The sequence below is a fragment of the Hemitrygon akajei genome, chromosome 11 (assembly GCF_048418815.1).
Source record: "Hemitrygon akajei chromosome 11, sHemAka1.3, whole genome shotgun sequence".
Classification (NCBI taxonomy): domain Eukaryota; kingdom Metazoa; phylum Chordata; class Chondrichthyes; order Myliobatiformes; family Dasyatidae; genus Hemitrygon; species Hemitrygon akajei.
In genome coordinates this window covers 78,895,273-78,909,056 of record NC_133134.1, presented here as the reverse complement: position 1 = coordinate 78,909,056, position 13,784 = coordinate 78,895,273, and the positions used below count along the sequence as shown (strand labels likewise).

Here is a 13,784-nt window from a genome sequence, read left to right as displayed (position 1 = left end):
AGATTTCTGACAGTCCATGAACAACACCTCACCATCCCTCTGTCATCAGATTTCTGACAGTCCATGAACAACACCTCACCATCCCTCTGTTATCAGATTTCTGACAGTCCATGAACAACACCTCACCATCCCTCTGTCATCAGATTTCTGACAGTCCATGAACACCACCTCACTATCCCTCTGTCATCAGATTTCTGACAGTCCATGAACAACACCTCACTATCCCTCTGTCATCAGATTTCTGACAGTCCATGAACACCTCACTATCCCTCTGTCATCAGATTTCTGACAGTCCATGAACAACACCTCACTATCCCTCTGTCATCAGATTTCTGACAGTCCATGAACACCACCTCACTATCCCTCTGTCATCAGATTTCTGACAGTCCATGAACAACACCTCACTATCCCTGTCGTCAGATTTCTGACAGTCCATGAACAACACCTCACTATCCCTCTGTCATCAGATTTCTGACAGTCCATGAACCCATGAACAACACCTCACTATCCCACTGTCATCAGATTTCTGACAGTCCATGAACAACACCTCACTATCCCTCTGTCATCAGATTTCTGACAGTCCATGAACAACACCTCACTATCCCTCTGTCATCAGATTTCTGACAGTCCATGAACAACACCTCACTATCCCTCTGTCATCAGATTTCTGACAGTCCATGAACCCATGAACAACACCTCACTATCCCACTGTCATCAGATTTCTGACAGTCCATGAACAACACCTCACTATCCCTCTGTCATCAGATTTCTGACAGTCCATGAACAACACCTCACTATCCCTCTGTCATCAGATTTCTGACAGTCCATGAACAACACCTCACTATCCCTCTGTCATCAGATTTCTGACAGTCCATGAACACCACCTCACTATCCCTCTGTCATCAGATTTCTGACAGTCCATGAACAACACCTCACTATCCCTCTGTCATAAGATTTCTGACAGTCCATGAACACCTCACTATCCCTCTGTCATCAGATTTCTGACAGTCCATGAACACCACCTCACTATCCCTCTGTCATCAGATTTCTGACAGTCCATGAACAACACCTCACTATCCCTCTGTCATCAGATTTCTGACAGTCCATGAACACCACCTCACTATCCCTCTGTCATCAGATTTCTGACAGACCATGAACAACACCTCACTATCCCTCTGTCATCAGATTTCTGACAGTCCATGAACACCACCTCACTATCCCTCTGTCATCAGATTTCTGACAGTCCATGAACACCACCTCACTATCCCTCTGTCATCAGATTTCTGACAGTCCATGATCCCATGAACAACACCTCACTATCCCTCTGTCATCAGATTTCTGACAGTCCATGAACAACACCTCACTATCCCTCTGTCATCAGGTTTCTGACAGTCCATGAACAACACCTCACTATCCCTCTGTCATCAGATTTCTGACAGTCCATGAACAACACCTCACTATCCCTCTGTCATCAGATTTCTGACAGTCCATGAACAACACCTCACTATCCCTCTGTCATCAGATTTCTGACAGTCCATGAACACCACCTCACTATCCCTCTGTCATCAGATTTCTGACAGTCCATGAACAACACCTCACTATCTCTCTGTCATCAGATTTCTGACAGTCCCTGAACACCACCTCACTATCCCTCTGTCATCAGATTTCTGACAGTCCCTGAACACCACCTCACTATCCCTCTGTCATCAGATTTCTGACAGTCCATGAACCCATGAACAACACCTCACTATCCCACTGTTATCAGATTTCTGACAGTCCATGAACAACACCTCACTATCCCTCTGTCATCAGATTTCTGACAGTCCATGAACAACACCTCACTATCCCTCTGTCATCAGATTTCTGACAGTCCATGAACAACACCTCACTATCCCTCTGTCATCAGATTTCTGACAGTCCATGAACACCACCTCACTATCCCTCTGTCATCAGATTTCTGACAGTCCATGAACAACACCTCACCATCCCTCTGTCATCAGATTTCTGACAGTCCATGAACAACACCTCACCATCCCTCTGTCATCAGATTTCTGACAGTCCATGAACACCACCTCACTATCCCTATGTCATCAGATTTCTGACAGTCCATGAACACCTCACTATCCCTCTGTCATCAGATTTCTGACAGTCCATGAACACCTCACTATCCCTCTGTCATCAGATTTCTGACAGTCCATGAACAACACCTCACTATCCCTCTGTCATCAGATTTCTGACAGTCCATGAACACCACCTCACTATCCCTCTGTCATCAGATTTCTGACAGTCCATGAACAACACCTCACTATCCCTGTCGTCAGATTTCTGACAGTCCATGAACAACACCTCACTATCCCTCTGTCATCAGATTTCTGACAGTCCATGAACCCATGAACAACACCTCACTATCCCACTGTCATCAGATTTCTGACAGTCCATGAACAACACCTCACTATCCCTCTGTCATCAGATTTCTGACAGTCCATGAACAACACCTCACTATCCCTCTGTCATCAGATTTCTGACAGTCCATGAACAACACCTCACTATCCCTCTGTCATCAGATTTCTGACAGTCCATGAACACCACCTCACTATCCCTCTGTCATCAGATTTCTGACAGTCCATGAACAACACCTCACTATCCCTCTGTCATCAGATTTCTGACAGTCCATGAACACCTCACTATCCCTCTGTCATCAGATTTCTGACAGTCCATGAACACCACCTCACTATCCCTCTGTCATCAGATTTCTGACAGTCCATGAACAACACCTCACTATCCCTCTGTCATCAGATTTCTGACAGTCCATGAACACCACCTCACTATCCCTCTGTCATCAGATTTCTGACAGACCATGAACAACACCTCACTATCCCTCTGTCATCAGATTTCTGACAGTCCATGAACACCACCTCACTATCCCTCTGTCATCAGATTTCTGACAGTCCATGAACACCACCTCACTATCCCTCTGTCATCAGATTTCTGACAGTCCATGATCCCATGAACAACACCTCACTATCCCTCTGTCATCAGATTTCTGACAGTCCATGAACAACACCTCACTATCCCTCTGTCATCAGGTTTCTGACAGTCCATGAACAACACCTCACTATCCCTCTGTCATCAGATTTCTGACAGTCCATGAACAACACCTCACTATCCCTCTGTCATCAGATTTCTGACAGTCCATGAACAACACCTCACTATCCCTCTGTCATCAGATTTCTGACAGTCCATGAACACCACCTCACTATCCCTCTGTCATCAGATTTCTGACAGTCCATGAACAACACCTCACTATCTCTCTGTCATCAGATTTCTGACAGTCCCTGAACACCACCTCACTATCCCTCTGTCATCAGATTTCTGACAGTCCCTGAACACCACCTCACTATCCCTCTGTCATCAGATTTCTGACAGTCCATGAACAACACCTCACTATCCCTCTGTCATCAGATTTCTGACAGTCCATGAACCCATGAACAACACCTCACTATCCCACTGTTATCAGATTTCTGACAGTCCATGAACAACACCTCACTATCCCTCTGTCATCAGATTTCTGACAGTCCATGAACAACACCTCACTATCCCTCTGTCATCAGATTTCTGACAGTCCATGAACAACACCTCACTATCCGTCTGTCATCAGATTTCTGACAGTCCATGAACACCACCTCACTATCCCTCTGTCATCAGATTTCTGACAGTCCATGAACAACACCTCACCATCCCTCTGTCATCAGATTTCTGACAGTCCATGAACAACACCTCACCATCCCTCTGTTATCAGATTTCTGACAGTCCATGAACAACACCTCACCATCCCTCTGTCATCAGATTTCTGACAGTCCATGAACACCACCTCACTATCCCTCTGTCATCAGATTTCTGACAGTCCATGAACAACACCTCACCATCCCTCTGTCATCAGATTTCTGACAGTCCATGAACAACACCTCACTATCCCTCTGTCATCAGATTTCTGACAGTCCATGAACACCACCTCACTATCCCTCTGTCATCAGATTTCTGACAGTCCATGAACAACACCTCACTATCCCTATGTCATCAGATTTCTGACAGTCCATGAACACCTCACTATCCCTCTGTCATCAGATTTCTGACAGTCCATGAACACCTCACTATCCCTCTGTCATCAGATTTCTGACAGTCCATGAACAACACCTCACTATCCCTCTGTCATCAGATTTCTGACAGTCCATGAACACCACCTCACTATCCCTCTGTCATCAGATTTCTGACAGTCCATGAACAACACCTCACTATCCCTGTCGTCAGATTTCTGACAGTCCATGAACAACACCTCACTATCCCTCTGTCATCAGATTTCTGACAGTCCATGAACCCATGAACAACACCTCACTATCCCACTGTCATCAGATTTCTGACAGTCGATGAACAACACCTCACAATCCCTCTGTCATCAGATTTCTGACAGTCCATGAACAACACCTCACTATCCCTCTGTCATCAGATTTCTGACAGTCCATGAACAACACCTCACTATCCCTCTGTCATCAGATTTCTGACAGTCCATGAACACCACCTCACTATCCCTCTGTCATCAGATTTCTGACAGTCCATGAACAACACCTCACTATCCCTCTGTCATCAGATTTCTGACAGTCCATGAACACCTCACTATCCCTCTGTCATCAGATTTCTGACAGTCCATGAACACCACCTCACTATCCCTCTGTCATCAGATTTCTGACAGTCCATGAACAACACCTCACTATCCCTCTGTCATCAGATTTCTGACAGTCCATGATCCCATGAACAACACCTCACTATCCCTCTGTCATCAGATTTCTGACAGTCCATGAACCCATGAACAACACCTCACTATCCCACTGTCATCAGATTTCTGACAGTCCATGAACAACACCTCACTATCCCTCTGTCATCAGATTTCTGACAGTCCATGAACAACACCTCACTATCCCTCTGTCATCAGATTTCTGACAGTCCATGAACAACACCTCACTATCCCTCTGTCATCAGATTTCTGACAGTCCATGAACACCACCTCACTATCCCTCTGTCATCAGATTTCTGACAGTCCATGAACAACACCTCACCATCCCTCTGTCATCAGATTTCTGACAGTCCATGAACAACACCTCACTATCCCTCTGTCATCAGATTTCTGACAGTCCATGAACACCACCTCACTATCCCTCTGTCATCAGATTTCTGACAGTCCATGAACAACACCTCACTATCCCTCTGTCATCAGATTTCTGACAGTCCATGAACACCTCACTATCCCTCTGTCATCAGATTTCTGACAGTCCATGAACAACACCTCACTATCCCTCTGTCATCAGATTTCTGACAGTCCATGAACACCACCTCACTATCCCTCTGTCATCAGATTTCTGACAGTCCATGAACAACACCTCACTATCCCTGTCGTCAGATTTCTGACAGTCCATGAACAACACCTCACTATCCCTCTGTCATCAGATTTCTGACAGTCCATGAACCCATGAACAACACCTCACTATCCCACTGTCATCAGATTTCTGACAGTCCATGAACAACACCTCACTATCCCTCTGTCATCAGATTTCTGACAGTCCATGAACAACACCTCACTATCCCTCTGTCATCAGATTTCTGACAGTCCATGAACACCACCTCACTATCCCTCTGTCATCAGATTTCTGACAGTCCATGAACAACACCTCACTATCCCTCTGTCATCAGATTTCTGACAGTCCATGAACACCTCACTATCCCTCTGTCATCAGATTTCTGACAGTCCATGAACACCACCTCACTATCCCTCTGTCATCAGATTTCTGACAGTCCATGAACAACACCTCACTATCCCTCTGTCATCAGATTTCTGACAGTCCATGATCCCATGAACAACACCTCACTATCCCTCTGTCATCAGATTTCTGACAGTCCATGAACACCACCTCACTATCCCTCTGTCATCAGATTTCTGACAGTCCATGAACAACACCTCACTATCCCTGTCGTCAGATTTCTGACAGTCCATGAACAACACCTCACTATCCCTCTGTCATCAGATTTCTGACAGTCCATGAACCCATGAACAACACCTCACTATCCCACTGTCATCAGATTTCTGACAGTCCATGAACAACACCTCACTATCCCTCTGTCATCAGATTTCTGACAGTCCATGAACAACACCTCACTATCCCTCTGTCATCAGATTTCTGACAGTCCATGAACAACACCTCACTATCCCTCTGTCATCAGATTTCTGACAGTCCATGAACACCACCTCACTATCCCTCTGTCATCAGATTTCTGACAGTCTATGAACAACACCTCACTATCCCTCTGTCATCAGATTTCTGACAGTCCATGAACACCTCACTATCCCTCTGTCATCAGATTTCTGACAGTCCATGAACACCACCTCACTATCCCTCTGTCATCAGATTTCTGACAGTCCATGAACAACACCTCACTATCCCTCTGTCATCAGATTTCTGACAGTCCATGATCCCATGAACAACACCTCACTATCCCTCTGTCATCAGATTTCTGACAGTCCATGAACAACACCTCACTATCCCTCTGTCATCAGGTTTCTGACCGTCCATGAACAACACCTCACTATCCCTCTGTCATCAGATTTCTGACAGTCCATGAACACCACCTCACTATCCCTCTGTCATCAGATTTCTGACAGACCATGAACAACACCTCACTATCCCTCTGTCATCAGATTTCTGACAGTCCATGAACACCACCTCACTATCCCTCTGTCATCAGATTTCTGACAGTCCATGAACACCACCTCACTATCCCTCTGTCATCAGATTTCTGACAGTCCATGATCCCATGAACAACACCTCACTATCCCTCTGTCATCAGATTTCTGACAGTCCATGAACAACACCTCACTATCCCTCTGTCATCAGGTTTCTGACAGTCCATGAACAACACCTCACTATCCCTCTGTCATCAGATTTCTGACAGTCCATGAACCCATGAACACTACCTCAATATCCCTCTGTCATCATATTTCTAACAGTCCATGAACAACACCTCACTATCCCTCTGTCATCAGGTTTCTGACAGTCCATGAACAACACCTCACTATCCCTCTGTCATCAGATTTCTGACAGTCCATGAACCCATGAACACTACCTCAATATCCCTCTGTCATCAGATTTCTAACAGTCCATGAACAACACCTCACTATCCCTCTGTCATCAGATTTCTGACAGTCCATGAACACCTCACTATCCCTCTGTCATCAGATTTCTGACAGTCCATGAACACCTCACTATCCCTCTGTCATCAGATTTCTGATGGTCCATGAACCCATCAACAACACTGTATATATATTTAATTAATTGTTAATTACTTGTCGTGCCTGCACTGAAATGATGCCACAAAACAACAAATTTCACAACTAACGTAAACCTGATTCTTATCAGAGTGATCGCCAGTGGACTGAAAAGATTACCAATAATCAATTGGCCTTTGAAGTTGAAAGGGCTTTGGTAAGTGATCCAACAGTTTGGGGCAGGAATGTGGATGGGGAGGAATTGTCAGAGGGGCAAGATCACTCACAGACCTTATTGATTCAGCAGACAACACCATCCAAGCCTGATTTGGCTCATGACCTCGTTGTCCTGGTCACGTCCCCTGTACCCCACAACAAAGACCCTTGCAGTCTATGTACATAGTACCTCAGATGTAACTGCACATTCCCGGCCCCAAACAAAGGGCCACTTTGGACGAGAAGCCAGGATCAAGGAGTTCCTGTAAGGAGGGAATCCGAGAGCTCAGGGGCCCAGACACCTGAAGGAAATGGTTGCTGTGATGGAATCTGGGACCCGGGGGGGGAACACGAAGGGCTCTCAGAGGTACAAAACTGGGACGGTATGGGGGCAGAGGAGATTACAGAGACAGGGAGGGGAGTAGTGGCCAGAGGAGGTTACAGAGACAGAGATGGGTGCAGGGGCCAGAGGAGGTCACAGGGACGGGAAGTGATTGGGGGTCAGAAAAGACAGGAACGGTGTAAGAGCTAGAGTGGGTCAAGGAGGTGGAGAGAGTGTAGGATTACAGAAATGTAGAGAGGAGAAGGGAGTCCAACAGGGTGGATCAAGGGAAGGGGTATATTGCAGTTGCCTGCCCTCCAATCACAAGCGTCAGCTGGGAAGGGGTTTCCGAGGCTGTCCCTAGGGTGAAGCCCATCACTCCAGCAGGTCCACACATGCACACGTGGGCACCACGGTGTCCAAGACCCGGGTCCAGGTACCCCTTTGTACTCCAGCCCCTCTGAGTGGGGGGGAGGGGGGTCATTGCACAGCGTCTCCGATTTACAGCTGTGAAGTGAGCGAAGGGGTGATTTCAATGGTCTGGGGAGGGGTGAAGCTGAGGGTTAGTTTGCCTTTACTCCCTTCACCCTGCTCCTGGTTCCCACATACTTGCTCCAACTCTGGGCCGAGATCAGCCTGAGACAAGGTGAGGAAAGAGGTGTGTTTGGCTTAACAGGTGGACTGAGCTCCCCTCGTGGTTAATTTCATTTCACGGTGACGGAGATTAATTTACCAATCAGCAGCTTTTTTAGTTGCAGAGATCCATGTTACACAGAGCAACAGGTAAACCAATCAGCAGCTTGTTTAGTTGCAGAGATCCATGTTACACAGAGCAACAGGTAAACCAATCAGCAGCTTTTTTAGTTGCAGAGATCCATGTTACACAGAGCAACAGGTAAACCAATCAGCAGCTTGTTTAGTTGCAGAGATCCATGTTACACAGAGCAACAGGTAAACCAATCAGCAGCTTTTTTAGTTGCAGAGATCCATACCACACAGAGCAACAGGTAAGCCAATCAGCAGCTTGTTTAGTTGCAGAGATCCATGTTACACAGAGCAACAGGTAAACCAATCAACAGCTTGTTTAGTTGCAGAGATCCATACCACACAGAGCAACAGGTAAACCAATCAGCAGCTTGTTTAGTTGCAGAGATCCATACCACACAGAGCAACAGGTAAACCAATCAACAGCTTGTTTAGTTGCAGAGATCCATGTTACACAGAGCAACAGGTAAACCAATCAGCAGCTTGTTTAGTTGCAGAGATCCATACCACACAGAGCAACAGGTAAACCAATCAACAGCTTGTTTAGTTGCAGAGATCCATGTTACACAGAGCAACAGGTAAACCAATCAGCAGCTTGTTTAGTTGCAGAGATCCATACCACACATAACAACAGGTAAACCAATCAGCAGCTTGTTTAGTTGCAGAGATCCATGTTACACAGAGCAACAGGTAAACCAATCAGCAGCTTGATTAGTTGCAGAGATCCATACCACACATAACAACAGGTAAACCAATCAGCAGCTTGTTTAGTTGCAGAGATCCATGTTACACAGAGCAACAGGTAAACCAATCAGCAGCTTGTTTAGTTGCAGAGATCCATGTCACACAGAGCAACAGGTAAACCAATCAGCAGCTTGTTTAGTTGCAGAGATCCATGTTACACAGAGCAACAGGTAAACCAATCAGCAGCTTGTTTAGTTGCAGAGATCCATGTTACACAGAGCAACAGGTAAACCAATCAGCAGCTTTTTTAGTTGCAGAGATCCATACCACACATAACAACAGGTAAACCAATCAGCAGCTTGTTTAGTTGCAGAGATCCATGTTACACAGAGCAACAGGTAAACCAATCAGCAGCTTGTTTAGTTGCAGAGATCCATACCACACAGAGCAACAGGTAAACCAATCAACAGCTTGTTTAGTTGCAGAGATCCATGTTACACAGAGCAACAGGTAAACCAATCAGCAGCTTTTTTAGTTGCAGAGATCCATACCACACAGAGCAACAGGTAAACCAATCAGCAGCTTGTTTAGTTGCAGAGATCCATGTTACACAGAGCAACAGGTAAACCAATCAGCAGCTTGTTTAGTTGCAGAGATCCATACCACACAGAGCAACAGGTAAACCAATCAGCAGCTTGTTTAGTTGCAGAGATCCATGTTACACAGAGCAACAGGCAAACCACTGATAGACCAGTAGACTGGGGAACGTCAGAGGGGGGAGAGGGGAGTCAATGATTTGGGTTGTGACGAGGGTGGATGGCTGGTGTAAAGAGGGGAGGGGGAGGAAGGGCAGGATCCAGCTGACAGGCAATTGTCACGTATACGAGTGAAAACATTTGTTCTGAATGCCAGATAATCTCAGCAAATAAGTACATTGAGGTAAAACAATAACTGAAAAAAGTGTTAGAGAGAGAGTGTGGTACAGGCTGAAAATACAGTACAAGGGCCATGACAGGGTAGATTGTGAGGTACACTGGGACCATTCAATAGCCTGATAACAGTCGGACTGAAGCTCTTCTTCAGTGATCCTGGATCCAGGTGAGGAGGGGATGATAGGCAGACAGAGGAGGGGTGAGTGTGGACAGTGACAGAGGCTGGGAGTGATGGGTGGATCCAGGTGAGGAGGGGATGATAGGCAGACAGAGGAGGGGTGAGTGTGGACAGCGATGACGGCTGGGAGTGATGGGTGGATCCAGGTGAGGAGGGGATGATAGGCAGACAGAGGAGGGGTGAGTGTGGACAGCGATGACGGCTGGGAGGTGATAGGTGGATCCAGGTGAGGGGAGGCAGTAGGCAGGTGGAGGAGGGGAGAGCAGGGAATAGTGATGGAGGCTGGGATGGAAGAGGAACATGGGGCTTGGGAGGAGGGGAGGGTAGATCAGAATGGTGGGGCAGGGGTATCCTCTCTCCTGTTGGTGGGGCGGAGGGATGAGGAGTGGTTGGGAAAGGGGGATGGAAACAGAGTGATGTTTGGCTGAGGTAGGAGGACCAAAAGGAGAGAGAAAAGGGACACGGGGGGAGCAGGTGCCCTGAAATTGGAGACTTTAGTATTTGTACCACTGGGTTGTAGACTCCCCAGGGTGGATATGAATTCTGTTCTCTTTGGGCCAAGGATGACACCAGAAGGCTGTTCAGAGCCGAGCATGGGCATTGGGGAAGATCAGGTGAATGGGGGCACACGGAATGAGGTAAGTGAGCCTGAAGACCCACACCAACAGGCTCAAGAACAGTCCTGATGAAGGGTCTCGGCTGAAAACGCCAACCGCTCTTTCCCTCCACAGATGCTGCCTGACCTGCGAAGCACCTCCAGCATTGTGTGGATCAGCAAGGTCCTTTTAACCACTCGGTTCCTGACCAAGCCTAATCACCACCTCAGTTTGAAACAGAATGGCGTCTCATTAGGACAGAGATGAGGAGGAACTTCTTTAGCCAGACAATGGTGGTGGGATTCATCGCCACAGACACCTGTAAAGGGCAAGTCATTGGGTATATTTAAAGCAGGGGTTGTTAATTAGTAAGGGCGTCAAAGGTTATGGGGAGAAGATAGGAGAATGGGGTTGAGAGGTCACGATGCAGCAGACATGATGGGCCAAATGGCCTACTACTGCTCCAATGTCTTATGATCGCTTTGCAGAGAGTGGTGAGGAATCTAATGAAGACGATCAAAAATTACAGGGCGATCCTCGTCTTTTAGGTAAGTGGGCCAAGGAATGGCGGATGGAGTTCAGATTAACCCGCACGAAATGCTGGGGGAGTTCAGCAGGTCAGGCAGCGATATGGAGAGGGACACCCGCCACGGGAGCGTAGCGGTCAGCAGGACGCTATTACACATCGGGGTCCTGGAGTTCAGAGTTCAATTCCAGCGCTCTTCTGTAAGGAGTCACTGTACATCGGCCTGTTTCCTTCCACAGCCCAAAGCTGGGTGGGGTAGATTAATCGTAACATCGTGCTGTGATTAGGTTTGGGTCAATCAGGGTTGTGGGGTTGCTGGGGTGGCAATGGCTCAAAGTATCAGAAGGACTGACTCCGCCAGGTAAATATAAATAGATAAAGAGTTGCGGTTTTGGGCCGAGCCCCCTCAGCAGATTTCACCCCGAAACATCGGCTCTGTATTCCTCTGCAGAGATGCTGGGTTCCTCCAGCATTTTGTATGTGTTGCTCAGCACCTGCAGAATCTCCTGTGCGTATGGAGTTCGATCCAGGTGTGTGAGCTGTTACATTTTGGGAAGTCCGACCAGGGCAGGACTTTCCCAGTGACTGGCAGGGCCCTGGGGTGTCTTGTAGGACGCAGGGACATAGAGGTCACTGAACATGGCGTCACAGGTGGGGCGGTATTGCAAGCCAGCCTTCATAAGTCAGGGCACGCTGCAGTTGTACAAGTCACTGGTGAGCCTGTCTGTGTCCAGGTTTGCTCACCCAGCTGTAGGATAGTTGCCACTAAGCTGCAGAGGAGATTCAGGAGCTCACTGCTGGCAGTCGAGGGACTGAGATAAAGGGAGGGGTTACACAGGATGGGACGTTACCCCTTGGCAAACAAGAGGAAAGAGTACAAAATCATGAAGGGCATAAATGTGCACAGTCCTTTCCCCCCAGGTAGGGGAATCAAAAACCAGACGGCACAGCCTTAAGGTGGCAGGAGAGAGGTTTAACAGGAACCTGAGGGGCAATTTCTTCACCCAGAGTGTGGTCAGCCTATAGAAAGAGCTGCCAGAGGAAGTGGTTGAGGTAGGTACATTAACATTTAAAAGACACTTGGTCAGGTACACAGATAGGAAAGGTTTAGAGGGATACGGACAGGTACACGGATAGGAAAGGTTTAGAGGGATATGGACAGGTACACGGATAGGAAAGGTTTAGAGGGATATAGACAGGTACACGGATAGGAAAGGTTTAGAGGGATATAGACAGGTACACGGATAGGAAAGGTTTAGAGGGATATAGACAGGTACATGGATAGGAAAGGTTTAGAGGGATATGGATGGGTACACAGATAGGAAAGGTTTAGAGAGATATAGACAGGTACACGGATAGGAAAGGTTTAGAGGGATACAGACAGGTACACGGATAGGAAAGGTTTAGAGAGATAAGGACAGGTACACGGATAGGAAAGGTTTAGAGAGATAAGGACGGGTACACGGATAGGAAAGGTTTAGAGGGATACCGATAGGAAAGGTTTAGAGGGATACGGACAGGTACACGGATAGGAATGGTTTAGAGGGATATGGACGGGTACACGGATAGGAAAGGTTGAGGGACACCGATAGGAAAGGTTTAGAGGGATACGGACAGGTACACGGATAGGAAAGGTTTAGAGGGATACAGACAGGTACACGGATAGGAAAGGTTTAGAGGGATACAGACAGGTACACGGATTGGAAAGGTTTAGAGAGATAAGGACAGGTACACGGATAGGAAAGGCTTAGAGAGATAAGGACGGGTACACGGATAGGAAAGGTTTAGAGGGATACGGACAGGTACACGGATAGGAATGGTTTAGAGGGATATGGACGGGTACACAGATAGGAAAGGTTGAGGGATACCGATAGGAAAGGTTTAGAGGGATACGGACAGGTACACGGATAGGAAAGGTTTAGAGGGATACGGACAGGTACACGGATAGGAAAGGTTTAGAGAGATAAGGACGGGTACACGGATAGGAAAGGTTTAGAGGGATACCGATAGGAAAGGTTTAGAGGGATACGGACAGGTACACGGATAGGAATGGTTTAGAGGGATATGGACGGGTACACGGATAGGAAAGGTTTAGAGGGATACCGATAGGAAAGGTTTAGAGGGATACGGACAGGTACACGGATAGGAAAGGTTTAGAGGGATACGGACAGGTACACGGATAGGAAAGGTTTAGAGGGATACGGACAGGTACACGGATAGGAAAGGTTTAGAGGGATACGGACAGGGACACGG

General features: G+C 47.1%; 1 protein-coding gene across 2 annotated transcripts in view; it reads right to left on the bottom strand.

The window, feature by feature from the left end:
• The window catches only part of lmna (lamin A), a 95,959-nt gene that overhangs the window by 12,163 nt on the left and 70,012 nt on the right, over positions 1-13,784 (bottom strand). The gene's annotated exons all lie outside the window — the stretch shown is intronic.